We start from the raw sequence: 25,851 nt of genomic DNA on the forward strand, positions 1-25,851 counted from the left end.
GCTAGATCTCTGGTAACAACTCCCATAAAAATTTCTACATACACAAAACACGTAAAATTAATTTTAGACATTAGTACAGTGGTTGGATTGATGAGCCACGAGAAGAAGGAAGATTCTGCACAATAAAGGGCTAGAAGAAAAATGAAGAGAGAAAAAGGGAAAGATATAGATTACATAGTCATACCCCAAAGCAGGCTAGGATACTTTTTTTTTTTTTTTAATCAATCTATACCCTGACTAGCCTGTGCTTACAATATTCAGTTTTTTGTAAATCACTCATACAACACAAGCCTTGTGCTGGACACAAATTTACTACAGTTCACTACAGTTGTCTCGCAATAGCTCAGATTCAAGGTGTTAAAATAGACGAGAATAAAAGTCTGACTTTAAAAAAAAAAACCAAAAAACTACTTCAAAGTGTTGTAGGTCAAGAAGTTGGAGGAGGTCAATGAAGGAAGGCATTATTCCAACAATAAATTACCCTCTGAATGAAGAGATTAATTTGATATTCAACATTTCTTCCTCTCATTTCTAAAGTAAATACTTCAATGACACATTTCAGTGTACACCCAGTAATTTCTACTCCAGTTTCACGTATCCCAGTTTGTATCCCATATCTCAAGTAATTTTCCACATGAGAGGCAGTAGACATTCCAGACACTAAAAGCAATGAATCTGCATGCCCACAGATTCTTCAGACTGGGTTGGATAAAAGCTAAAGCTCAATTCAGTTCTCCAAGGACTAGGATGATATCAAGTCTGTAGGGAATACTGCTTTTACTGCCGGTCCTGGCTGGTCAGGGTCCACTTTGCTACACTGGTTGTAAAGGTGAGTTTAGTTTGGAGAGCCTGAATCCAACTCTCTACTACCCATGTGGAATGGCATGATTTGCCAGAAAACGGTGAGATATACTGCACAATTCTTATGGAAGAAGTTTCTGGACAGGGTGATTTCTATCCCATATAGAAGCAATACTCCCAGTCCTTTCAACCACAAACTTTGTGCATTCTGCTCAGACGCACTAGCTGTTTCAGGCTGGGAATTGTTCTTTTGATCTCAGAGTTCCTTCCTACCCAGCAATTCCTGCAGTGCTTATTTCCTACTTTTCCAATGCTTTCACTTGAGAATATTTCCCCTAATTAAAATCCCTTCTAAGTTAAAACCACTTCCTCAGTAACTCATTTTTCTAACTTCTAGGATAAGGTTGCTAAACTTCTTCTCTGTACTCATCATCTAAGTTTCACATGTATTTCCTCCCAAGCCCAGTAAAATTTTGGCTTCCTCCGAATCCTTATCTCCTTAGTCTCTTCGCCTTCTCAAAACCTGCCTTTGACGACTTACAGAACACGTTTACTTCTTAGCTGCCCGACAATCCTTTCCTACTCCTTTCTACCCTTCAGTTATCCCATTGGTATTCACTCCTCCCTGCCTTTCTGAACACCCTCCCTGCAAAATTTATCAGGAAAAACTGCATTTATCATTCATCTTCCCTATCTGCATGCCACGCTTCTTCTTTGTCTCATTCAGTTTAGTTTCCCTCTTTTCCTCCCCAAACACTTTTTCTTCTCTTGAACTGCGGAGACCGTATTTCTCACGATCTCCCGTAGCATTCCCTCCGGCTCCCTCCACACATCCCGAAGCCTCCCTAGCCCGTCCGTCCCACCCTGAGGCCGGCCCGAACTCCATCCCCAGCAGCGGGCGAGTGCGGCGGTGCCAACCCAGCCCAGCCCAGCCACCGACCCTGGAGCCGGCTGGCTCCGATAGAGCGCAGAGCAGCTCTGGGGTCGGGGCGCCCTCCAGAGGCACCACCGAGGCCTGCCCTGCCCGCCAGAGCCGGGGACACCCTGCAGGGACGCGGTGCACTGAGGGCCAGCGCAGCCTTGGTGCTTCCCGCAGCCGGGGAGCGCGGCCCGCCCGCGGCAGCTCTATGTCCGCTCGGCGGTCGGGGCGGAGAGAGGGAGGGCACAGCTCGTCTCCCGCCCCCTGTTCGCCTTCTCCTTCTCCTTCTCCTCCTCCTCTTGACGCCCGCCCTCTGTTCCTCCTTCCCTCCCTGCAGCGCCGGCGAGACCGCGAGAGCGGCGCCCGCCCCGCCAGGGCGAGGGAAGGAGGCGCAGCCGCGGGCAGGAAGCTGGATGAGGACGTGTGCGCGGGCAAGGCAGCCCCTCGGGCATGAAGGGGACCGCGGGGACGCTGCCCTGCCCTGCAGCCGAGCGGGGACATCAGGTAAGCGCCCTACACTCCTGCCCGGCCCGAGCCCAGCCGAGCCATTTCCAGTGCCGGGAGAGAGCAAGCGTCCCCTGGAAAGTTGTCCTGCCGCCGCCGGCCGGGGGGCGGAGGGCAGGGAGGCAGCCCGCGGTGTAGGGTGGCACATGGGGGTGTCCGGCAGGACCCGCTGGGTGCTCCGGTACCCCGGCGCGGTGCCCGAGGCTGTGCCGCCCCGCCGGGGCGAGGCGCGCAGCGCTGCGAGTGCGGCCCCGGCGTCCCGCGGCGCCGGCGGCTCGGCGCTGGTGTCAGCGGCCGTGCCGCGCCCCGCGGAAAGTTTCCAGCGGCGTGAGGGCAGAGAGAAGCGGGAGAGGATCGCCGCGGGAGGGGAACGTGGCAAGGGAGAAGTAGCCTGTCTGTGTTGCCGCGGGCAGTGGGTGCTGCAGCTTTCCCCGGGTGGCAGGGGCGGTGCTGTCCGCACTTCGCTCAACTTGTTTCGTTGTTTTCACTCTGGTTTGTTGCAGAGGAGTAGGCTCAAGTATCCCTGCAGATCGACATCTTTGATGGCTACATCTTACTCTTCTGTGAAATTTACCTACCTGCTTTTGTCAGTTTAGGTATGTTCAGGAAAAACAAACTGCAGAGTCTTAGCAGAAAGGGACGCACAGCAGTACGCCTGAGACTTCAGTAGGTTTGTTATGTTGTGTGACGTAAGAGTAAATGCGACTGCTTCTCTTTTTGATTCACATTTCATTGGGGTTTTTTAACTGAACATTTGTGGATTAAGCAGAAACTTTGAGTAAAATGTGTGAACCATCATAAAGCTGTTGGAGATCAAATCCCAGTTTAAATGTTTTGCAATTATTTTCTTCCCCCTTTACTCATAATTCATATGAAGGACAGACTCAAGTAGTTTGCTTAGTTCTTCTGAAGTAACTTTAGGAATCAAAAGTGAGCAGAGTTCCACACAGAGGTTCTAGGTACCTTTGCTGCAAAGCAAAAAATCCAACATTGAACCACTTTAAGGAAAAATAACTAATCAAAAAATCTGTACCTTGGGAAGCCTCCTTTCCTCCCAGCCTGAACAAAGATGTGTGCATTGCAAACTGCACTGGAAGTGGAAGGATTCAGGCCATTTCAAATGAGGCAGTTTTCCCTTACAAAGGATGTTCTGCACTAACTTGGTTAATCAGAGACAGTCTCCCTTAACTATCAGATGCGGTTCTGTTTCACTTACACGTTTTCAGATATTTCAACAATACTTGTTGCAAAATCTATAAGAAAAACTTAAGTGCAATGAACCTCATTTCATTAGATCAAATAAATATGAGTAGCTTTTTCGTTTGGAGGTTTATTTTCTTGGTTTTGAGGGTTTTGTTGGTTGTTTGGTTTTTAATACAGCAAATTTGAAACCACATTTAGGGGAGCATTCAAAAGTAGCCTAGATTTCACAACATACATCTGTTGCTGCAGGTAATGCCTGATGGTTGAACATTAATAAGGCACAATACTTAAGGTGATTTTCGGGTTAGGACTTTTCTTAATAGGCACATGGATATATCTCTTAAGAAGGTCTGTCACAGTTAACGACCCAGTGCAGCTCTAAGACTTCGTTTCATGTGCTCAGGCTTTTATTAATGGACTTTTATATTGCATTAAGCTGAGAGAGGGCTGAGGAAATAGAAAAATAGACATGTATAAAATTTGAAATGCTTCCCACTTTTCTGCATTTTGTTCACTGGTTGTGTTTTTTGATTTTTTTTTTTTTCTTATTCATTGTCAGCTTCAAATACAACAACTCTGGGCTTTCATGCAAGCGGCAGGTTTTATTAAACATATGATACAATTTTCTATTGTAGAATGTTCTGTAGTTCTTACTTCCTTGGAAAGATAAGATAGGACTAGGGAATTATCATTTTTCTTGACAGCATGACAGTTTAAACTTAGTTTGCATTGGAGTGAGCATGTCTAGTGTATTAAGGGAGATGTCATTCTGAACTGTCTGACAAACTTTTCAACGTTTCTTTTTTTGTATGGAGGTGAATATATTGCTTGTAAAATCACTGCTAGGATGTAACTAAGATGTAAGGATGAATTGATATAGTGATCTGGGTCAAACTTAGGATTTTTAGTATAGTTTTAATATTTAGAAGCCTATGGATTTAGTGCTCAGGTCTGTAACCAGATATTTGAATTAATTTTATTCACATCAGTATCTTAGTTAAATTCACACAGAAGTACTGGTACTTAAGCTATGCAGAGGTAGAATATGCATAGAATATACTGAAGCAAAATGCTTTGATTGCTAATAAGATATCTGTTCTGATAACATGTCCAAATTGTACATAGGAATTGCTGTCAAAAGCTGAGCTCATGTTAGAAGTCAGAAGCTTAAATGTGGCTGGATGTCCAATAAATGACCCTCATTTCATTGCTTTTACTTAAGCAATAAAAATGACCAGGTGATGCAAGAGGAGGGCATATAAAGTGCCATTAAGGTATGGAAGTGTGGGAAGTTAGGTAAAGAGGGAAAAAAAAGAGGAGGAATTCAGGAATTGACGGGTTGGGGTTTTATTTGCTGTGATGGTTTCTTGTTTGTTGGGGGGGGTTGGTTGGTTGGTTTTTTAATATGAACATTTGCTCTAAAAAACAAAGTTACCTCTTTTGAAGGTAATACATACCTTGAGATGTGTTTTAAGAATACACACCTTGAGGTGTGTATCCTTAATACTTGAGGATTTTGGGTAAAGTTGTACATGAAGAAACAGGAGAGGTATTTGCTTTTATCTGAAAACTGTGGTTGCATATAAAGCTTATTTTCTTATAGTTCTGTTTGCAGATCTTGTACTGCTATATTTAAAGGCATCTCTTGAGCCATAATAGAAAACTTTTTACTTGGTTGTTAAACCCATCTGGTGTGCTTGGAGTAGATAATACCATTGTAAAACTAGTTAAATGTGTTTAGTGTTTTTACAGAAGCAAGAAACTGATAAAAAGTGGAATGTACTAGCTGAAGAAAATTGTGTCTTAGTTACAAGTTGAATTCCCAAGTGCTGAGAAGTACATATGATAAACCTGTAAAAAGACAGGGCTAGATTTAGGGAAAGGATTCCTTCTGGTCCATACAAACAAAGTAATATTCCTGCAGAATGTGCTTCTACTTTGCATGCACATTCTGGGTGTTGGTTTTCTCTCAGCTAAAAGACTCCTGATTCTTTAATTTTTGCTTTCTTTGTCACCTTTTTTAGTCCTCTGGTAGATAATATTTTCTGCTGAATTCCTCTAATTTCTTCCTTTATTCTATAGGTAGAGAATGTTCTGTATGGAAGTTACAGCTGTAGCCTTACCAACAAGTAAACTGCAAAGATTAGCTTCAGTTCAAGGTAGCATGTTGTCTTTTATGCAAGAATATGGTATTTCTGATGATTTTTACTCATGGTAACTGTAACCATAAAAATACCAGAGTAGCTATACACTCTGTGTCCTCACCCAGTATTTTCTCACTTAGTTATTTTTAGTTAACTATATACATTCTTTAGTTGCATCTTATTTTTCTCCTAGATCATGTTTGCAGTTTAACATCATTATTCTGAATTTTAGTCCTGTATACCAAGATTTCTAGTCCTGGCTTCTAGATCTCCTTGGCCTAATGTCATGCTTAGGTGTAAAAACTATACTCTGTTGCTTCTCCTATTAATAAAGTGATTAATATCTATCAAGAAAGACTGGGGGAACCTTCTCTTAATGTGGTAATGTAACCTGCTTCTTAATTACCCAGTATAATGGGTTTCAGTTTTTAGGTGTTATAATAGTGTATAAATATGGGTATTATTGTCTTTTAGAAACTATTATGAAGTCCAAAGCAGGAGTAGTATGTATTTGTTTAAGAAAGGTTTTGTTGCAAAACATCACAGCTTTAAAGGAAAGAAAATGCCTTTTAATTTAGAAATTCTTTTTAGTACAATAGTTTTAGTGAGCAACCAAATACCTTTTCCTGAATGTCAGGTCAGAATACTCCTGGGCAGTGTCCCTTGCAATTGTATCATGTATCCTATTTGTAATTAAAATGCTGTACACAAACCTCATGAAAATTAACAAGGTAACATAAGTGCTAGTTTTACTTTTTAGTTTTTGACAATTATATGTAGTAAGTAACTTTAGTCACCAAAAAATGGAGAATAACATGTCAAATTATTGAGTTGTTTGATTAACTACTATACTTTAGATAATTTCTAAAGGCATTCAAGTTTCACATTTGTACATATTTATGAAAACATTAGAGGAAAACTAAAATAGTGTTATGAAAACTGATTTTCTTTTAGAGGCATATGGCATTGAAAACCTTAACAGTCTTTCATGAAATTGCCATAATATGAAATTTGTTGTAATATTTTCCTGTTTTCTACAAATATGTAGAGTCTTAGGTTTAACAGAGTGATTCTGCACATCTTGTTATTTTTTATCCACTTCACTGAATTGACTCACTGTGATGTTCCAAATTAATATATTTGTCAATATAGCTGTCAAGTCACATTATGTGTATCAACCTCTGAAATCGAAGAATTACTTTTGGAAACTTCTATATATGTGAGTCATACAAAAGTACCTAAATAAATTCCTTGCTTGTGGTTGTGCATTAAGCATTCTATACTTCTGAAAATGTATTTATTATAAATAATTCTGAAAACTTCATAATGTTATGTCTGTATAAAACTGGAGAGATAACTTCTATTTGTTTTCTGAGAGTAGCACTCTGGAATTTGGATTTTGTGTATTGAACACCCTTGCTGTTACCAAAGATACTGTAAAAACATGTTTTTCTATGTTGCAGAAAAAGTAGATTGCTTTTCGAGTTTTGAGGAAAAAGTTCCAAGATTCAAGAAATTGCACAATGTACACCAAAAACCCTGTTCATTAATCTAAAAATGACATAATAACATATATATATTGATTCTAAACCATCAGTTTATTTGATTTCAGAAACAAGGAAATTTTGTCCATAACTATATGTCAGTTTCTGCAAATTATTTATTTGCTAATGAGGAATTGTAAACTAATGTGCAACATTATTTGAGAAAAATGTTGTATGTGAAAAATTATAACATGATACTGGTTCCCTGACTTGATTTTCTTGGAAGCAGCACTTCATCAGGGTATGAAGATTTTTGCTCAGAAATTTGAAGACAGAAATATTTTTTACATATAGCGGTGCATATGCACATAAATAAAAAGGACTCAGACTTTTCCTCATGCTGACTTCAAAATTTGGAAGGACTTAAACAACCAAGGAAGGAGAAACAAAATGGAAAGATCTGGCTGATTAAATAAATTTCACTGGAATCTCTTCATCCATTCTCAAAAACAAACTTCCCCAGATAATTTGAGAAAAAAAATTGTAACCTGTCTTAAAAAGACTGGAGTAGCAGGCATTGTGAAAGTCCAGAGACATCCTGCCTCCTCCTTGTTATCGAAGCCAAAACTGGGTTCTGAAGCCTTCTACTATTTAGGAAGAAGGTTCAGTTTTTAGTGAACCATTTACTGTGTCTTGGCAATGGTCAGAGTTACTTTTATGTCTGAAGTGCAAGGTCAAAGTACTTCTCTCAAGACATTTAGTTGTTGGATGAGTTATGTTCTTCATAGATCTAGAAGGAAGTCAAGAGGTCTTCTCTGGATCTTTTAAGGAATGTGATGAGCTACCAAGCCTTTAGGCCATGGGATCTTCTTCTTCCCTTAGTTCACTCACTGGCTAATGCGAGATCCCCCAGAAGTAATAGAATTATAGAATGGCTTGGGTTGGAAGGGACATTGAAGATCATCCAGTTCCAAACCCCCTGTCATGTGCAGGAGCGCCTCTTACTATACCAGATTGTAAAAAGCCCCATCCAAGTGGGCGCTAGAATGTCCCAAAGAGAGTTAGTGATCATACAGGAATCTCTATTATTGGAGGTAATCATACTCATAGTTAGGGATTGGGATCTGCATAGAGGAATGTGCAGATATATGCAGGAATCTGAGTTCCAGCAACTAATGTGGAAATGGCTATGACTGTGCTGCCAATATAATTACTAGATGCAGCAAGCACAGTGCTGTGGAAAGATGTGTGCACTCTATCTACTTATTGTTATTGACATAGTTTTAGTGAGTGACACCAGGACAGAGCCTTCAGAGAGCCTTTTACTGTTGTCTAATTAAATCATCTTGTCGATTATAGTGTTTTAATTCCAGAATGTTTAATACTTGCTTCTTGTTCAGTCTATGTAGAGAAAGTAACAGTATGGCCTGAATCACGTATTATGCCTTTGAACTTAAGCCATGTTAAGTTGTGATACTACTTGGTCTAAATAACACTTTAAAAGGGGAAAAAAAATAGTTGTGCTTTGAGGGATAAGTGCACTCACTCATCATGTCTTTTTCAAGGGTGGAATTATCATGAAATTTCAGTCAAGTTTTGCAACAATTGACCCAAGGTATCACTAAGGACTTTCTCTGTTCCAAAAGATTATTTCAGGTTAAGCATTGCAGACGTGCTGCAATTCTTGATGCACCTGAACATAGCTCTGAAAGCTACAGCAATATTACAGTGTTGCACAGGTCTTTATTGATTCTATTGCAAGGGAATACATTAAGAAATTGCAAATGCAGCTAAAAGTACTGCATTTTAAGGAGTACGGTTGGTTTCATGTTACATTTGAGCATTGCTTATTTAGGATACACTAGACTTGAGGAGACTGAAACTTTGAATTCTGACTTCTCAGTGGAAAGGCAAAGTCAACTTTACTTAGATCAGCAGAGAAAATTTGTGCCTGTCCTCCAACCAAATTAACAGGGCTTCAAGAAAACTTTATATGGGAAAAGGTATTTTTTATCTTCTTTAATAATATCCTTTTGTTTGCATATGCTGTCTTCTTAACAGCACATTTGACTGATAGCTTGGAGCAATATAGCAGTCTCATCAGGCCTGCCTTTTTAGGGGAACTCATTATTCTACTTCTGAAGTGTGTGCAGTAACCCATCAACATGGGTTATTGGGTTCTTAATACTGTATAATTAGGATATATGTATGATTCTGCTCTCTGTCCAGCTTGTATCTTGCCTTTCTAATCCTATTTAGAGATTTGCCAAGAATAGGAATTGCTTGTATTTTTTTTAAACAATAGCATTTGAGCAATAAAGGAAGTAAGGAAGATTGTAAGGAAATTTTCACTGTCATTGCTTTTGTTATTCCCATAGGTGAAGGTTAATCTTAAATCTGAAACAAATGAAATATCTGTGTTAAAAGGAAGCATCCCTCCATTTTTTAGTATGGTGCTGTGTATCTCTTTTATCTACTAGTTACTACTAGTAATGATTGGCAAACTCTTCTCAGTTTTGGGAGTGTTTTGTGGTCATCTCTCTAAGACACATCTTAATATTTTTTATTGGGATTTTTATTGTCATACAATGTCTCATACACTACACATACTGAATTTCTTGGAATATTTTGAAATTATGTGTTAATTATGGCAATTTTTGTCAGGAGCTGTATTCAGATATTTTGGGGGCTTTTTTGTTTGTTGTTTTTGTTGTTTTTTTGTTGTTTTTTGGGGGTTTTGGGGTTTTTTTTGTTTGTTTTTTTGGTTTTGGTTTTTTGTTTGGTTGGTTGGTTTTTTGGTGTTTAAATGATAGGTTAACTTGCAGCCAGTTGAATCAGTAACCCAAACGAAGCATCCATTGTTATTTTTTGCTCAGCTGAGTCCAAAAATATGCTAATAACAAATACATTCAGTCCTCCATTCCAACAAAAAATGCAAGTGGGCCTAAGCATGCCAGTGAATTCTTTTCTCAAGCAAGGTTGATTGTATGGTTGGCACCTATGTCTGCACATACGTCTTTGAGCATGGCAGACCTTTATCTGTGATGACTGATTGAAGACATTACACTGGCAGATAATAAATTCTGGACATTCATGCTGATTCATGTATTTTCTTTAGTCCTGTCATCAAACTGGCGAGCAAGTGCAGAAAATTTTGCCATTTTTCCAGCAGATATTTGCTGCATCCACTCTTGGCTGACAGGCTTACCTCAAGGACCATGCCTATCCAGAAATCAGCCCCTCATGCAAATATCCGTAAGTTGAGGCCATCTGTAAAATCTGCTTCTCATCTATGTATCATTAGGGTTTATTGATTGTACTGTCATTTTCAGGTATAATCTCTGATCAGGGTCAGTCTCTTTCCCATGACTACTGCAACTGTCAGCCCACTGTGCAAATGATGAGCATGGACTCAAGGAGTCTTTTTGCTGAGTGTGCAGAAAATCGTAATTAATTGCAGAAATGACTAGACTAAAATAATTTTTATGGCTGCATGTAAAATCCTGTATTTATTTTAATTGCAGCTCCATAAGGTTTTGGAAAATTTAGTTGAGCTATGGGAATACACTTTTGGTTGAGTTCACTACACACTTACCTAACATCTCTGTCTACAATTCACTTATTTTTCCAGGTAATTTTTTCCTTATTCATGTGGCAAAATATTGTTAAGAAGTTAGTATAGATTTACTAGTTAGCACAAGATTACTTCTTGGCACTTGAATTTATCTTGGCAGGTTGAACTACAATGTGATTTTTTTCATTTCTTACTAATGAGTTGTGGCAGTATTCTGCAAATACAATGCCTTCGTGAAAGTGGTAAGTTAAATAAAACCATCCCAATCATACTTTTTCTACTTTATTGGAAATTGTGAAAAAAGAAGAAAATGCATTCCTGACAATATGTAGCTTGACTGAAGTTGGTTGTAGTAGCAAACTGTCTCTGCAATCAGCTGCAACAGGCATCATCTAGAAGTAGCCCATTGCTGATACAAATCTCCTGATAGTTGACTTTGGAAAAGTCTGGAAAATTAATTCCTTCTTTCTGCTCATCCTTTTGAATAGCTTATTATTGCAGACATTATTCTAAAGGAGATGCTGGCATGTCTTTTCTTCTTATTAGTTTTAGATGTAAAATCATTTGGTATCAAGTACACGAATTACACTTTTTCACAATCTAGGTCTTTGATGGGGAAAAAAAATCATGAGATAAAATTGTCATCATCCAGGCCTTTGTCACAACAAAACCAATTGGTACTGCATGAGGAATAGGGACAACTGGTAATATCTTCAATTGTCGTAATAGACTGTGGAAACAGAGTGATTTGAATGGGAAGAAAATATTATCTCTTTTTTTTTCCCCTGTAAAACAGCCTTTCACTAGATCATTATTCTTTAGGATCACGTGACAGAAATAAATGAGAATCTTTAACTGAAACTGTATGTCATTGATAGCATGAAAATAAATATAAAGATGTCTGAAAGGTACTCAAAGCAAGTTCATTTATCTATTTATAATGGGTATTAAAATCATGACAATTTTCTGGTAACAGTTCTGGGAAATGGTATACTCTTACAGTATGTGAAGTAAGTCTCCTGCAACATGGAAGGAGGTCTTTATATCACAGAAGAGAATCATAAAATTGTTTGAGTTGGAAGGGATCTTAAAGATCATCCAGTTCCAACCCCCTGCCACAGGCAGGGACACCTTCCACTACATTATGCTTCTCAAAACACCATCCAGCCTGGCTTTGGACACCAGTACATCCCAAAAGAGTCAGATCATACAGTAGCCAATTGGAGATGATCATATTTGTAGGTAGGGATTACCATCTGCATAGGAGAATGTGCAGATATATGCAGTAATCTGAGTTCCAGTAACTAATGGGGAAATGGCTGTGACTGTGCTGCCAATATGATTGTTAGATGCAGCAAGCACAGTGCTCTGGGTGATGTGTGCAATGTCTTTACTTATTTTTCCTGAAAGTTTTAGTGAATGACACCAGGGCACTAAAACACATGACTTTATTTGAAGAGAAACCTTCAAAGGGTTTATGAAATCACAAGAACTAATTAAACAACTGGTACAAATTCTCTATTACTAAGCATATGTATTTGCCAATATACTTCAAACTTTCATCTGATATGTTCTCTATTCTGATAATTTATATTCAAGAACTTCCTTGGGCTGAGAAATACATGCATTGTTGTGAAAAGTTTAGTAAGTGGCTCTAAAACTAGATTTTGAATTGTTAGTAGAGCAGCTAAAAATTGAAAAGTTTAACTTTGTTTTTCCTGCATTGTTTAGTATTTCATTATAAGTAATGTTTAAAAATAATCTATGAGGATCAGATGTTTAATTGAGTTATTATGGTTCTGTATGAAAATTGCATTTACGGTACTTATGAATATTACAAAGTTCTCAGATGCTAATCCAACAGAAAATCTTGAAATGCTTTTGTGTCCAGGGAATAGCAGGATTCCATTTCCTGTAGGTGGACACAAGTGAGTTTACTGCTACAAACTTAACAAAATAATAACTTTTGTTTCACAATAGTTGAGTCATACAATACACACTGTTTGGTTGAGAAATTAAATAGTTTTGGTGATACTTCAGGTTAATGCTTAAGTGCTGACTCTGACTTGTTATAAGCAAGACAGTTTTCATTGCTTTCCAGTTTTGAGGTAGCTCTATTGAGTTTTGGTAAGCAGTGTTGAAATTTCAGCAGTTGTGTCTACTCAGTATAAAATCATGTAAATGAACTAGCTTCTATTCCAAACTCCTTCAGTTCTTAAGGAGAGTGGAAAAGTTCTCTAAGCTTACAACAATTGTTAGTAGCAAGTACTTTCCATCTATCCTATGAAATAGTGGACATCAGGCTGTTTTTTGATGGAACACACCTATTGCTCTCTGTTCTATGCTTTACTGCTGCAGATCTTTTTTGTTGTCTCCACCCTTTCTCAGTCCCTTTTACTTTGTTTGCTTCTCTCGTCGTATTTCTTGATTTCTTTTTTTGCATGTCGTCCCTATGTTTTCATGTCTCTTACCTCCTATAAAGCCATATTATCTCTTCTCCTTAGTATAGATGACTCTTCCTTTCTTCCTGAGCATAAGCCAACTGAATTTTGAAACTCCAGTGGAAAGCTGTCTGGCCTCATTGCATAGCAAAATTCCATAGTGAGCTCCGGGAACTGGAAGGAAAAGAAAAGAGGAAGTGTTGATTAATCTAGTGAAAGATTTGTCTATAAGCAGTTCCAGGAGATTGTGACAGATTAGTTTTAAGTAAAATACAGGGGAAACATTATTTATATGTTTTCTTCAGCTTCCTGAGGAGTCACTAGTGTTGTTAGTGTGCGTCGTATTTCTCATCACATTTGTCAGAAGAAACTATGTTTGTTTTCATGAGTTTGATAGTTCTAGTTTTATGTGTTCTCCATCATTATTATTGAATGATTGTCTCTCCTTCTAAGAAATCTTTAGATTTTTACCATTACGAGAAGTGTCTGAACAGACAAAGAGAACATTTTACTCACTTGTGCTTCTTCACAGAATTAAATAAATATAATTAAAGCGATGGTACTGGTGACTTACTGTTCTTGAATAGCTCAATTTTGTCTCTGGAAGTAACAACACCATTTTGTGCCATTAGGAATGCCTCAGGATATTTGCCTTACATTTTAAAAGCAAATTTAATACATATTTTATGTAGCTGGAGTAATGTGTTAGTGAGAAGTGGTACTCCACTAATTTGTCTAATTTTGTAATAAAATCATAATGTTCTAACCTCTGTAAATAACAGACTAAATAGGGCCCAACTTTCCAAGTGAGTAAATCCCGTAGCTTACTTAGTGACAGGTGACACATCCCATGCCAGATAACCTTTTGTTCAGTGGCAGAAGGTATAGCCTTACTTAGAGGTGTCACACTATACTGCAATCATGTAAGAATCCAATTATCTTTTTTTTTAACTGTTCCTACTTTTATTTTTTTTTATGACCAGCCATGCTGAAATTTTAATGAGAATTCTCAGGCTTACCTTAGCAGATAGATAGCAGAATGAACATTTTTATAACTGGAATAAAAGTTTTATCACAAGGCCTCCCTATTGTCTCGTTTCCCTTTTGTAAGATAAGTAAACATTACCTAAGAAGAAACTTCATGGAACACCCCTAATTTTGTTATGTGTATACATAAAAATCCCTACACATACACTTTTTTCAGTATTACATCTCCATATTTACTTCTCAGCTAGACTTACTGTTACGTTCTGATTATGTAATTTTTCCTGGCTACATAAATCACTTTTTCACATTTTCATTAAGCCTGAGTTCATAGTAACATTGAGGTCATCATGTTTTTGTAAGACAACCATGGGAGCACCTTATCAAAACTCCTTGTTGCTAAAGCAGCTTGACCTTGCATTTAATTTACTAATCAAAAGCAATCCTAGCAGGCAGTTCAAACAAAAATACCATATCTTTGTTTTCCTTTGTAAGTAACAAACAAGGTCACAGTAACTGGACAAGGGGAGAGCATTTACCAAACTTCTTGGGCCTGAATTTTCCCCTTACAATGCTGAAAATAAAATCTTAAAAGTAATTTTTAAAAACTCTTTTTTCCCCAAGCTGGAAATATTCGGCGTACTCTGTATTCACTGTAGACTTTCTGTGTGCTATTCCAGGTAGTTTGGAGTGAGCTGCTGCTCTCAGAAACAAGTGATTAGCCCTAGTCCTGAACTCTTCCTAAAGTTCTTTGTGGGCCAGCAGGGAAAGGCTGTGGATCATTCTGTTATGGCTGTCCAGTGCCAGTCAATATTTTTTTTGAAGATTTATGGATTCTGCTTTGGCATGAGATTGCTTTTGCCACTGTGACAGGAAGTAGGCTGTTTGGTCTTTTGGAAATCAGCTCACTGGAAATGTGCTACCATCAGAAGGGCTTCTCTTGTTCCTTGGTTTTTGTCTGAAGGATCCTGAAAAATAAAGTACCAGTAGTGGATTGGCCTGCTATTGCTGTTAAAGTTAGTTAATCCAATACCCTGGCACTGAAAATTCTCTGTAAAAGGGGGTAGCTGCAAGAAGGCTAAATCTGAAGTGAATTGTCATTGTGTGCTGCTAATGCACTCTACAAGAAATTGTAAAAGCAGATATTTAACACATGTTGCAAAGGCAGAAAGACAAATTTTGTTTTGGAGTTCATTGAAAGTCAATCTTACTATAAATGCTATGGATTTTGAAAGTATTGGATGTTTGGAACATTGCTGTTCTTAAATGTATCCCACCTGTTTAAAGCACGAGTACAGGAAACATACATAGGTAATAATGGAGATCATAAATATTAGCAGATGTCAAGGACAGGTTAAATGCTAAATCCAAAGAGAGCAATTTGTGATCTTTGCAAATACCTCACACGCCCAAGCTGTCATACTGAAAAATTATAGGTCACAACCAAATGAATGTAAGTTTCTTCATACTGATGTATTTTGACAGATTGCGTTCAGGATTTTGTGTTAAGAATTTTCATTGTATATATGGGCTGTGTTTCTTAAAGTTCTTGAAAAGAATTGCAATTTACCTGCTTCAGGCTGAGTACAAACAAGCTAAATATAATCTAATTATTTTTAGATTATAAAAGGAAAGGCTGTTTGTAACACTGAGCATTTTTTATACAAACTTAAAAAATGCACAAGACCAAATATAGTCTCATAAAGAGGGTTTACCTTTTCACAACAACTAGCAAGGATACTTCTTATTGGAAATATTTTGGAAGGCATTTGCATGTACTAAATATGACCTACTATGCAATAGGTCTTTAAAATAATTTATGATTTGGTGTATAGTGAACATACAGTTAATGTAAAATAGTGCAGCGGCTATAAATTTTACAAGTCTAAAGTTCTGTCTCTGGAGCAGAAGCAAAGCAGTTGCTTTACACAGGAGAGTCCTGAATTTTATTTAATGTAACTTGGAAAAAGCTGTAGATGACCTAGCCACATTTTTGATTATAGACTGAAAAAAGGGACACAAACAGGAATTTGGGAAGTGGGAAACCAAATTCAGAAAGTTACTATTTATGGAAGCATACTACTTTACCTTACAAGAGAATGCCTTAACAGCCAGACTGTAGATTAATATTGGATAGGTTCTGTCTCAAGCCAGTCTGTTTCATGTTGAACCATTGTGAAGCAAAGAATAATAGATTTAGATTTAAGAGAGAATAATAACAGGGGACATTGTAGAATAATCAGAAAAAGACTTCAGAGAAAAATGTGTGTACTGGCTACATCTGTTCCTTGAGATGATTAGTGGGTACTGGCTCATGTCCATTCTTCCCAAGCCTGAGACTCTTCAGAAAGATAAGTTGCATCCCTGCTGTATATAAGCAGGAGTGTCACTGGTGTAAGCAGCTACTTTAGAAGGCTTGGGATTTTCACAGCAAAGGCTTCCTTCTTCTTGAGCTGCTTTATCTCTTGCATGTGTAGTGCTATTTATACAAGCCATTGGTTTGTGGTAATTGCCTGTGTGTGGTGTTGCTGTAACTTCACCATTGGTGAAGCTGTGATCCCAGAGTGCTTATATAGCGTTATCCTGGTTTATGGAATACAACTTCATGAGCTAACATGAAATGTTGTAATCTGTGATCTTATTATACTATGAAGTTTGAAAGAAACTACTGTCTTGTGAAGGATGATTCTTTGTGTGTTTGCTTTCATCAAGTGATAGTCCTCACTATACAGAATGTTGGTTGAGAAAATTGAACTCAGTTGTCTTGAACCGAGATCAGGATTGGGACTCGAATTTTGCTGTCTAGAGCCTGGGATATCTGACATCTGCTCTTCTGTTTTCTGGGCACTTGTCCTTAGTGAGTAGGAGAATGATACTTTTCTTTAAAGTGAGCCAATCCCCTGCTTATACCTGAGGAATGACTTCAGCCTAAGTGAGTAAAATCTGAGTCTTTTCATGGTCAGTTGTAGAAAATATAACTGCCTATCATCCATATTGAGAACAATTCCAGGTTTATAGGGGATATGTTCAAGGGAAGTTCCCATTTGTCTTGGGGTAGTTGATGGGGTCTGTTTATGTGACTTTGTCTACAACTGGCAATTGCCTCACACGAGTGCCTACAGAGATTTGTGGATAACCAGAGAAGATTTGTGGATTCCTTGACTTGTTCTAACAGCTAAATGTACATTGTGTAGGTCAGACTTGTTCTAATGACGTGTATAGCATCCTTAACCTCTCCCAAGATGCCATCTTTATCAGTCTCAGAATACTGGTCAACATTTTGATGGTGCCACTCAAGCCCTGCTACCCCCTGCAAGTGGCAACTATTCTTTGATAATGGAAGCCAGTACAGAGACAACAGCTCAGTCTTGAGCTCTTGCAAGTAGAAATGAATTACGCCTTTGCTCCCCTTGACATAAAAAAGAAGACTTGAGAGGTGCTTGAGGTGCTGATATCTCCAATGCTGTATTTATGATAAATTTTGGAAATACCTCAGCTCCATCTTGCCCAAAAATCTGTCTTTGACAGTAGCTCACAGTAAATGCCTAGGAAAGAGTATAAGAACAGGAAATATCATCTTTTAGTGATATTTCCCAAAATATTCTCCTACCTTCTTTGAGTATTTCAAGATTTATATGAGCCTGTTGTTATGCCGTTGTATCTGAGTTTTAGACAGATTTCCAGGAATGTATCTACCTTACCTTTTCAATCTGGCAAAGTTCATAGCATGTGGGCTGTCTAGAGGCATCATTTCATTTGATCTGTTTACATTTTGCCTTGAAATAATTCTGTACTGTAAAATGTTTTCAGTAGTTTCATATTCTAGGAAGTCCCTATGAAAACATGGAAGGAAGTCATGCCCAGTCCTTTTCTCCCTCCTTGCTCTGGACCTGGAGTTCAGTCAAAGAATCCTTCTTAGGCCCAGTAAATTTCCTACCCTTCCTTGAAAGTCAAAGTGTAATTCAGTCTGAAGTCATTGGCCAACTATCTTCCTGTTAGATGGACTAGCACATGGACATTAGACACTGGCCAGCCAGGTCTGAAATGTGATCAGAGTCAGTGGAGGCAATAATATCAAACATTTTGGTAGCTTGACTCTCTTTCCCAGGCTTGACATCTCGAAGCTCACATGGTGAAAGAAAAATGCTGCAGTTTTCTGTGTGGATATTTAGGCTGGAATCATTCCATCTCAGATCACACATGTAAATAAGATAACTACATACTGGCTGGTGGTAAATGACAATCTGTATTCCTGATAGTGATGGCAGGAGCCATGTTTCAGTGGTTCCGAGGAAAGGGTTTGGGATTGGGTTTTTGTTTTCATTAGGTTTTTTTGTTGCTTTTTTTCTGAAACTCTGCATGTGAAGGAGGAAAAGAGATGGAAAGAGCTGATTTCTCTCTTCTGCCTGAGAGGTACTGGTCTAACAGGTTTCTGTGCTTTTGTAGTTTACCTTGAGTAAATCAGAAAGTTGTGTTGCTGTAGATGGTGGATCTAGAAGGTACCTAAAGGAAATTGAAAGAGCTCCTCTATATGCATGTATTCACTAGTCTTTTTTTGACCTCTCCTAAATAATTTCTTCTTATAGAAGATGTGGGTTTAGGAGGAATTGAGAATACATTGAAAATCACTGCTGCTTTTTCCCCCCTCTTTTTTTATTGTGCCTAGATCAATGTGCTTAGGTTGCCAAAACAGATTTCAGAATTCCTTGCACTGGTTCATTAAATAGGTAACTTAATCTTACCTCATTTAAGTAGAATGTTTCTTTACATTATAATTCTAATTGCATGTTTTTTTTAATTTATGGAATTTTGTTTGTAATGACAGTCTCTTCTGCCTTACTGTAAGATGCAAGCTGCTTTTTCTTAAAAACTTTTTTTCTTTGTAATTTAGTGTGCATCTATCCCATGTAAACCTGAACGTTTAAGCTATTAATGTGCTCTTATTTGACTTAAAAATATCTTACTATTTTCTAGCACTTTAAAAGTAATCTTTCTATCAAAAATTGACAGTTTTCAACCTTCATTTTGATACTGCTACCCCTTTGATAGTTGTACTTTAATTTTCAGGAAATTGAATCCTAACTAAAAGCTTCTTTCCATTCTGTCAGTCTTCAGCATTGTCGCTTGTAATTTTGGTTCTTTGATGCATCTGAAAGCTTTAGATGCAGCTTTTTGACATTGATTTTGTTGTTCTTGTATCCTGAAAAAAATTAAAAGTTAAAAAAATTAGATGAATTTTTAAGCTTCTGAAGTATGTGTCATGAAGGCAAAGCAGCTATGAAAAGAACCAGGTAAAGCAAATTACTTTGACTTGGGATGCGGCTAGATGTTTTTGCTTTCAAATTTTAGATCAGCCTTTTGAACAATTCCAGTTTTAAATTTCATTCTAGCTGTATGACATCATGTGTCCCTGCACATGGAGAATAACATCAGTAAAAATTCTCTTGTTGATTCCTCAGATTTTCTCAGGAAACTTTCAAGATATTCCCTCACCAGAAATTTAAGAAGCTAAGCAGCTGTGGCACAAGTAGTAGGGTTATGGAAGGATAAACAGATGCCTGAAACTTGGGAAACGGGGAATAAAAACGCATGCTGAATTTTTGCAGCAGAGAAACATTGTCTTTGTAGATATGCAACAGTTTGTGCTGAGACCTGTCCACGTAACGCAGATCTTGCACAATGCACATCGCATGTCTTTTCCATGATAGCACATATCAAAAGGGCTGTGTTGGGGTTTGGAGCCGTGATGTTTGAAAAGAAGTCAGAAAGAAGATCACTTGAAAAGCTTCAGAAGAACCTTCTGAGTGATGAGACAGAAGACTGGCAAATCCAGGTGATAGAAATGTAAGGTATGCTGGAATAGACTAGAACAGAATCCTTGAGTCGGACAGGACCTTCCGTCGGTCATCTATTCCAACTGTCAGCTTGTCCTTTTGAAAGACAGAAAATCCCTCAGTATGTTTCCTTGCTGCATCAAAATACTATTAAAGTTAATCTGGGGAGAGGCACCCCTTGGTGTTCTTCGTTGGCCTTAAGCTTCTGAAGCTAGCACTGTATTGTTACATGTTCAACATATAAAAAAGGATGTTCTTTCTTTACTTTTGCATGTGTAAGCCTTACAGAAAGTGTCCCTTACTCTTCATTCTCACAGTGGGAAGTGGGTTCTGTTGTTTCAGTATAGCAATTTGTCCTCATATATGTGATGATGTGTTTGGAACCAGTTCTGACATCAGCATATGGTACCAGCCCGTGGTGGGATCTAGATGATCTTTAAGGTCTTTCCAACCCAAACCAACCCATTGTAGGATTTTACTGGTACTTAGTGACTTCAGACCTGTGTTCTTTACCATCTCGCCACAGGCATCTTACTGTAAATCCATTTATCAAGCACAGCACCATTTTCAAAACCTACAGTTGTGTTTTCAATTCACCATTGTTTAATTGGAGGTTGGGTAGTGCCATGCCATCAGCTGTTGTTACAATACTTGTGTGAGCCCATCAAAGAAAGTGGGGTAGAAAAAGCAAGTTTTTCTGTGTATTCTCTGCATCTCAAGGAACTGATTGAAGTGGTACAAAAATGGCAGTGGGGATGTTCTGTCTTGTGCAATGTTAGTGGGGCAGGGATTAGTGCATTCCTCCCATGGACACTGCAAGGGGGAACTTCATTTTCTTGTGACTAGGATAAATTTGCTCTTTGTTAAAATGCACATGGGGATTATCCGAGGAAGGAACACTATTACTGGTCAAGATAATTTCCCCCCTTGGTTTTGAAAGCTGCATTCATGAGAAGGGGCTTCAAAACGCAGCTAACCAATAATATCAGAATAAAAGGAGGATTGGAGATATAACAGCCCTTTCAGTTGAGGAGCTGTGGGAGGTGTTGGATGGCATTAACAAAACCATCAGAGGCTTTGTTTCTCTTCCTAGCTATGTGTGGTGTTTATGAATGCTGATAGGAGAATTCCCATATGTAATGCTGAATTAGAGTTTCACAGACAGGAGCTTGATGAAAAGAGAGTTTATTTTTGTGGCTTGAATTAAGTCCTGTGGTAAAAAGCTGTACAGTCATCCACTTTAGTGACAGGTGCAGGGTAGATAGTGAATATTTTGGTTTAATGCTACACTTTTTCAATTTTTTTTTGTAAATTAGTTGAAGCAGCTGGAAAGTAAATATGATATGAGAAATTTTTATCTCAAATGGAGTTCAATAGCTGTTCATAAAATCAAATTCTGACATGGAAAGTATTTATAGACAGTGGAAGATAATTTCTTATTTACAATTTGGGAAATTTCAATTTTTTTTTAAAAAAAAAGCTTTTATAGGAAGTTAAATACCTTTCCAAAGGAACTGTTTGTTTTCTGGTTGTTAAAAAAATAATGTCATTTTGTAACTATGTATGGTCCTGCTGTTTCTTTAATTGTTCTTGTATTGGGACTTAGGTTCTAGCCCCATGCTGAGTGGCTATTAAGACAGTAAGAGAACTCTGGCAGGGAGATTGATGTGGTACACCAGGATGCCATTTTTTTCTCCTGTAAGCTTGTCTGTAGATACTTTTTTCTGCTTTATAGGCTGACTGCAGTTTCTTTGTCCAGGCGCATTCACAGTTTTCTCTGTTTGGGCCCTCTTTAAGTCTCTTGGTGTGAGATTCTATGATTGTCTCACAGCCATAAAATCCTTTTCTGCTTTCACCTTGATTTCATACTGCTAATAGAGAAAATGGGAAATAGCTGCTGAATTCTCTGCATTGTTATAGTTTGAGTCAATTACAAAAAATTTAGTTTCTGAAAACATTTCAAGGCATCTAAATTGTAAAACTTTCTTTTGGAAATTATTCTAGAGTACATTTTTAGTGCCTCCATAAACATCCTGCTTTATAAAATCAATAGCCTTCTTTTAAATATTATTTACGTTATTAGGTGAGATTTTCATGTATTTTATTCAAAAAAGGCTATTGTTCCTGATCATTTGCCCGGATTAACACAAATGCACCAGGCAGAATTTCATTCTCAAAATTATACTTTACATTTTCATTATTAGAGTTATTCTTGATAAGAAGTATCTCAACACTTCTGTAGAAATCAGGATTTTCTGATGACTGCAAGCATTGTTCCTTAAATTCTGTCTTTCCTCTTAAGACTGAATCTTTGTTTCACAGTGCCTAAAAAGAAGCAAGATAACAAAAGCATCCATCTTAAAGAAAAGTTACAGATGCCTCCAAAGGCACATCACTGGGTTTAGCTGAGGTGGACTCAACTCCCCAAAAAAGTCACACTCTTCATACTAAGGAAAGTGTTAATTTGTGGAGTTGTATGTTCTCTCACAAAGATGCTATTTATGGATTTTTCCTAAAGCAGGTGAAACCAAGAACTGTAATGAATTGCATGGGATTGGCTTAGGAATTGAGGAGTGAGAGTTGTTAGTGCTTGACATTTTTACAGATGCTGCATTGCAATCTACAGGAAATTGGGAAGCATCCTTCAGAGATAGCCAGTTATAAGTAGTGCTGCTTCTGCACCAGGCACATTAAATATGTATCTCAAAGTTTGAAATTGTTGGTGATTCTGAGAAAGTGATACAGAACCTTCTCTGCATTGTTAATTATAATTACTCTTTCAGTAGGAAAAAAAAAAAAATAAACCAAAGCTCATTTATGCTTAGTTACCTTTTGGGAATGAAAAATAAGTATAAGGTCATTTTAGTTCAGAAGAACTTGACACACTATTAGTTACCATGTGTCCATCTATTTGTCTTGTTATTTTTTACCTTATCTTGCTAATCAGGGCCTTTGCCGTCCGCTGGATCTGATCCCTGGGCCTACACAGAACAAGTAGTTGATTTTATATGGCATTTCCAGTAAAATATTTGAAAAAAAAGTATTTTAAGGTAGTTATATTTTTCACAGAGGAGTATAAGTAAGCATGTAAATTTTACTGTTTACTAAGCATGGAAGTTGGACTATGAATCTCTTTTCTTGTCATATTTAATTTTGAAGTTTCTGAATATGCCATTTAAAAATTTATGTAGCCCAAAATATTTTCTGTTATTTATGTTGTTTTTTTTTTAAATTATAAATGAGTGTATAACACTCATATAAATATGAATTAGGTTGATGTACTTTCTCCATTTTTTAACCATACTACCATTAACAAATGCAAATTACCTGATGATCTGTACTGCTATAAGAAGATTTTAAATGGAGTTATTTGACAATGTATAGACCATGTACAAATCATTGTTTCAAATGTTGATTGCTTGAAAACAAAGCAAGTGACCTAAGGTATAGACTTACTATAAGAATATGCTGCATGTAGAAATAATGGTATAAAACAAAGCCCAGTCTATTCTTTTGCAGTGAAAGACAAGTGAAGACTTCACTTGCAGTGAAGACAAGATCCTTGCAATGTATGAGGATATAAAATGCTACTTGAGCAAAGAGATACAATTTAATGTAGAAGAATCTCTTTGTCTTTTGACCTGTTCTGTAGAGGTTATATTGTATGATTCAAAGAGTATACTAATTTCCTGTGTCACTTCGTGGAAGTTGCTGCTGGAAAATGTTCAGTGTGTACAGTTTTGTTGCTCACAGAGGTAGTCTTTTACATCTTAAAGGCTGTTCTCTCCTTAACCTGTAACGTGCACATGAAGCATCAAGAGAAGAAGTGGTATCTTTCTATTGCAGATTTTTTACTTAACCAGCAGCCTCAAAATGCTCCTTCATTGTTCAGGTCTGTCTTCTGTGGGATTTCCTCTGTTAGTTTCTCTCAGAGTAAAGGTCAAACTTTCCTCCAGTACTTTACCAGCTGCTCATCCTGGTCTCTCAATGCATGGCCTTTACATGAAGCATTGTTACAATCTGCTCCAAGGATTAAACAACTTCCCTAGCAACAGTGCAAACACATTTTCATTCAACTCCTTCCAGTTCCTGAATGTGTAACCTGAATGTGAGTCACTGTCTTCACTTTTTCTCAGTCTCTTGGGTATCCATATCATTACAGGAAGATTATTCCTATGTGCTGTTGGATGCTAAATATCACAAATGCAACACTCAGTGTCTGTCTTCTCTGACTTTCCAGTCTTCAGCTAACAACATGCCCAGGAAAGCTGTCATGAAAATCACTATGGCTGGAGGCAACTTCTCTTCTAGCCTCAGGTGTCAAAGTGCCAATTCCTCCTTGATTCAGTCTTAAAAATGTAAGGAGAACACAAATATCCAAAAATATTGCTTCTCTTCCTATGCCATTCTCAGGAGAAAATCTGAATTTAGTCTTGACCAGACCTTTTTTCTCCAAACAATTTCAGTAGCAAACAAAACTGCTATCCTGTCCATTTGCTCAGTCCTGTGGCAAGCAGTAGAGAATTGTGGGGAAGTTTTGAGAGATACCTGAAAGTATTTTCACGTGCACCTTGAATGTATTAGGCTTTATATCTGTTTTTAAAATGCATCTTCATTGATTTTTTTATTCTTTTGGGAATATTATATTGAAGACAGACAAGGAGCAGTAAATTGTATAAGAAATAAGAACTGCTAGGTATTGACAGTAAAGCAAGATGCCCTTGACTTAAGGACAAGCTTAAAATCTAAGCACGTCAAGCAAAGTTAATGAGGAAAGAGAAGTACATCAAGTGTCTACACATTGTAGAGAAGTAGAAATTCCTTGGGAATATAAAAATGAAGTGCTCTGGTATTGATGGTTTTGCCAAGCTCAGAATCAGATTCTAAGCTTCCTATGAGGCAAGTAAAATAGTTAATTATAAAGTCTAACAATGGCAATTAAAGAGAAAGAGCCCCAAATATATGTACACATTCTGAAAATCTCTAAGGCTTCGCACTGACTACTAGTATATTTCTGGCTATCCTCTAAGACCTCTACCTGTCAATATTCTAGGAAATATCAAGGATACTTCCTTAGAAAGTGCTAGAAAAAGAAGAGATGATTCTAAGACATGGTTAAACTGAGTATGCTGCTAGTTATACTGTGCATGAAGGGGTCCATTCAGTTTTGTACAACAGCTGACTAGAACGATGTACTTTTAGACTGGTCTTGGTGCTTATCTGCTGGATTAATACGCCATAACAGAGTAGGTGTGACAGCCCACCCTCAAGGGGAATTGTCAGTCATCACAGTAGGTTGGAGATGATCAGACACCTTTATCTTAGGAAATGGACAGTGAATTTCTGGAAGTTGTTTTCTGCTGGAGGGGCTGATCTGTGCCTTGGCTTTGTGCTCATTTTCTAACAGTCGATGGATTGGGTATTTGACTGCACAGCTGAAAATGAAGCAGCCTGTTTGTGTAGTTATCCAGACAGTAAATGAGATGATCATACCAACTAGGATGCAGCTGTTGTCACTTCAGCTGATGCAAAGCCAGTGAAGTGTGAGAAGTAAAGATGTGACATTAAATGTTTTGAGTAAATAACAGGGGAAAAGACTTTTAACCATACATTCTGATTATGGTTAAAATGAATGTATTCCCTACTAGTCAATTACATTGACTAGTAATTGTGAAACTGTTATGTATCACAGGTTCACTAGAGGAGAAACTTGGGCATTTGGTAATAATGTTTCTAACTAAAATCAAACAAACTGCAGAACTAGAGCAGCCGAGTAGAACCTATTTCATTTTCTTGTCTATTTCCATACTAGTTTTTTCTCTATCATTTATTATTTTTCAAAACAGCCTGTTAGAATGGAATGCCATATTGTAATAAACATTGCTCCAGATAGCACTACTATATTTCTTATTTAAACTGATGCATCACTTTATTTTGTAAGTATATTGAAACTCTGCTCAATA

General features: G+C 37.7%; 1 protein-coding gene across 10 annotated transcripts in view; it reads left to right on the top strand.

Annotated features, from left to right (window-relative positions):
* The first annotated feature begins 2,026 nt into the window (after nucleotides 1–2,026).
* Nucleotides 2,027–25,851, top strand: part of SGCG (sarcoglycan gamma) — a 106,081-nt gene continuing 82,256 nt past the window's right edge. For 5 of the 10 annotated variants that reach the window (XM_059838744.1, XM_059838745.1, XM_059838741.1 and 2 more), the window contains exon 1: nucleotides 2,027–2,224. The gene's annotated coding sequence lies outside the window, so the exon portion shown is untranslated. Of the gene's footprint in view, nucleotides 2,225–2,727; nucleotides 2,821–25,851 lie in introns of all 10 variants that reach the window. The other 5 variants (XM_059838748.1, XM_059838747.1, XM_059838749.1 and 2 more) reach the window with 3 other exon arrangements.

Source organism: Haemorhous mexicanus, chromosome 2 (assembly GCF_027477595.1).
Source record: "Haemorhous mexicanus isolate bHaeMex1 chromosome 2, bHaeMex1.pri, whole genome shotgun sequence".
NCBI classification, from domain to species: domain Eukaryota; kingdom Metazoa; phylum Chordata; class Aves; order Passeriformes; family Fringillidae; genus Haemorhous; species Haemorhous mexicanus.